This window comes from Echinops telfairi, unplaced genomic scaffold (genome assembly GCF_000313985.2).
Source record: "Echinops telfairi isolate 266 unplaced genomic scaffold, ASM31398v2 ScPeMD7_9;HRSCAF=40, whole genome shotgun sequence".
In the NCBI taxonomy this organism is placed as follows: domain Eukaryota; kingdom Metazoa; phylum Chordata; class Mammalia; order Afrosoricida; family Tenrecidae; genus Echinops; species Echinops telfairi.
The window spans coordinates 42,581,935-42,585,499 of NW_022103906.1; the positions used below are offsets into that span (position 1 = coordinate 42,581,935).

The window sequence follows — 3,565 nt, forward strand, 5'->3', positions numbered from 1 at the left end:
TCGCCGTCGCCCCGATTGCTGCAATGGGAGGACCGGCAGCGAACCGGCTGCAGTCCGAGTGGGCTGCGGAGATTTACTGGGAAGGGAGAAGTGACGCTTCAGTCCCCGGGAACCTGGGAGTGGGCGCAGGATGGCCAAACGCAGGTGGGTAGCAGGCTGAGAAAGCAGAAGGAGGCCCAGGAGATGCGGTTTCTCGTTTCAGAAAAGTTTTGGGTGAGCTGGCTACTTTGAGAGTCAGAGAAGGAGCAACATGTTCACAAGAGAGGAATGGTAATTAAGACCACAACTTTATAATGCACGCCCTTGTCCTTCAAACGCGCGCACACGCATGTGCACTTCCAGTGTGACGCCTCTTTCTCTGCGCTCTTGTATAATACTTCAGCCTTGATCAGCCAACCCTGCCTTTTCTTCCACTGAAAATCCCGGCTCACCGTGACCTGTGACCCAAGTACCCGCTGATAAGGGCAACGTTTGAATAACATAGTTGCTCAATAAGGCCATTTTGTTTAAAGTGTTTGGCACGTAAGTAATCGGACAGTTTTCATAAAATAAAATGAAGAAAGCGTCTGTAACAGCTGAATGAAAGGATCCCAGATGGAAAGTATTGTCTGCTAAATAGGTTTTGTTTTAGTTCCACGCCCTGCCCACCTTCCCCCCTCCCCTCCCCATCCCCATGCCCTGCTCCAACTAAAGCAAGAAACCATCATCTTCAAGGGATGCTCTTTTTAAGCAAGTGCCACTCAAGAGAAAGAATACTTTTAAAATGTATATAGTCCCTCTTATACTCTTTTGATGGTGAAATATATATGTACATATATATATATATACAATGACAAAATTAAATGGACCAAAAGTTGTTACTTTTGCAATAAGTCCACAACATGGAAATTGAAGACTTCCTTAAAATGTTTTATTCTTGGAGTCTACAAGTTACTTCTAATATTAGGAAAAAGAAAGTTGTATGCCACATAAGTTTGAATTTGCAACACCACACACACACACACACACAAAAAAAAAACACAAAACTTCTTCACATACTGTAATGTAGTTAGTAGTATAACTATCTCTTATCCTCTCAGAACCCAGCTTGGAAGAGTGGAACTTGAACCTCCCAATGAGCGTTTAGACATAGGTAGACTTCCATTCCCTGTATCCTGGTGTAGCGTTTCCCAAGAACATCCCCAAACGTATGTTTCCCAAACATACGAACATTCCCAAACGTATCCTGATGGAGCGTTTCCCAAGAACATCAGTCACGTACAGCAGCGTGGCACTGCAGGTTTGGCCTCCAGTAGAGGTTCTTTTAGAAACCTGATGCTCTTGGCTGTTTATCCAATGAACGTGACTCCCTTTGCTTTGCGCTGACTCCACACACTTCTTTCTCTTGAACTTATGGAGGTTACAACTCTAACCCAGGACAATCCCCGCCACGCCCCCCACCCCCCCGCCTTTCTCCCCACCTTCTCAAACCCTGTATTTTTTCATCTCTTGCACTATGGCAAGCGACTCCAAAATTGATTGACTTAAAGCAGCAACCCAGGTTTCTGAAGGTTGGGAATTTGGGTGGGGCTCATTCAGCTATGGCTTTCTCCTGGGCCTGATTACTCTCAGCTGTAGCTCAAAACGCTCATCTCCTTTGCATGGTCTCTTATCCTCCTGTAGACTTTGCCTGGGCTTATTCATGGCAGATGAACATGTTCCACGGGAGTAGCCAGAACCACCCAAGCCTCAAAAGTCTACAACATCTCTACCAGTGGTACCAGACCAGCTCAGACTCCAGGGGTTGAGGAATACGCTGTTTCCCAGGGTGAGGAACTGAAGAGAGACGGGACTAGGGCAGGAATCAGAGAGGTGAATAATTATAGCTATGCCTGCCTAAAGTTAACCATCTTGTAGTCCACCTGCCTCCAGAAGGCTCTTGTAAGTACTAATGCTGAGACTGAGTAGTCCTTACATCGCCCTCCTCCATTTGAAGTTTATAACCTGTCTATCAGGTAAGCTCTTAACTGCTAACCAACTGGCCTGCGCCCAGCCAACTGGCTTATGCCCTCTGGTAAAAATTACAGACACAGACACTGTACATGAGGCCTCGTTGGATTTGACCTGATGGCAGTAGTTTGGGTTTGGGATTCATGTTTGATGTTATTTCTTTTATTGAGTACCAAATATTTCAAGAGTTCAGTCCTATCTCTCTGACTAGATTGTATACTCATAAGGCAGGGATCATGTTTTCAGTTCTCTCTGGTTTAATGCAGTTTGGGACACATATTAGGTTCTCAAAAAATGTTAGCTATTTAGTTATGGACTTATGTGGTTATATGTTCACCCTAAATGGCTCCAACACTCACACAGCAATGGATTTCCATGTAATAAAAATAATAATAAAAGTTTAAAGCACTGACTTACAGAGCCATTATATGCACAGTATCCCTTCTTAATACGTTATGAAGCATATCATCTATTGTCAAACAAGCTTCTCTGAAAAATATTTTTAAAGCCTTTTTCCTACTGCATTTTCTCCCACCCCTCTTCCAACTGAGTGAAGAGGTAATTCTTGTGCATATAGATCTTTTCTGTCCTAAATTTGGCCTTCTTCAAACAGTTCTGTACTAAACCTTATTTAACTTTAATTTCTTTATATAAGATCCCTCATTGACTTGTGCAACCCTGGATTGAAGGAATGTTACCTTCCCCCTACCCTCCCCCTTTCTGAATGAGAAGTGTGTGGCATTTCTGATGTGATCAACCTTTGCTGGAGTTCTGGTTAATTGCTGTTCAGAAAAGGGACAGATTCAATTGCTCCACTACAGTATTTCAAAAGACAAAGAGAAAACGGATTAATTTTTAAACATCCTAAAACCAGCAGTTTTCAAACTTTAGCTTTCACCAGGAAGCATGGAGTGCTGACTCCACCCCCCAAATTCTGATTCAGTAGTTCAGGGGAGATGACATATATTTTGCATTCCTTAGAAGTTCCCAGGTGACACTGAGGAAAGAAAAGTGCAATTTGAGAACCACTGCCATAAACTTTAGATTGATAAACTTTATTTCCACAGCTTCCTCGTGCTGTGAAACAGACTATGGTGATTAGGTTTTGTGTCAACTTGGTACACCTGTAGGAAGCTGTGGGTAGGACACAGCGTCCCACAATCTCTCAATAGGACACAGCCTAATGATGTCTCCTTGTAGATGTGGCCTAGTTATCAGAGACACTGTAGAGAACCAATCCTTTTGCTTGATTAGATCCTGCTCCTGGCTTCTGGCGCCTGAGGATCATGTGGCCTGCTGACCCTGGGAGCTGTTAGCACCCTGCACATTCCTGCCAACTTTGGATCCACGTGACCCTGCACCCACCAGCCTGTGCTATCCTGGCTTCCCACGTCACCTTTCTGCTTCATCTGCTGGCAACAGTGTGGGTCTGGAGGAGCCTTCAGTTAGCATCTGACCCATGGACTTGATTTGGACTGGGCTGGGCCACTTCCTTGATGTAAATTTCTTTCTTGATATAAAGTCTTTTCGTGTGTGTGTGTGTGTGTGTGTGTGTGTGTGTGTGTGTGTGTGTGTG

General features: G+C 44.3%; 1 long non-coding RNA gene across 1 annotated transcript; it reads left to right on the forward strand.

Moving 5' to 3' along the window:
• The first annotated feature begins 287 nt into the window (after window positions 1-287).
• On the forward strand, window positions 288-3,331 carry LOC123521300. The gene is made up of 3 exons (XR_006679762.1): window positions 288-522; window positions 1,663-1,807; window positions 3,244-3,331. It is a non-coding gene; the product is annotated as an uncharacterized LOC123521300 (long non-coding RNA).
• Window positions 3,332-3,565: the final 234 nt, after the last annotated feature.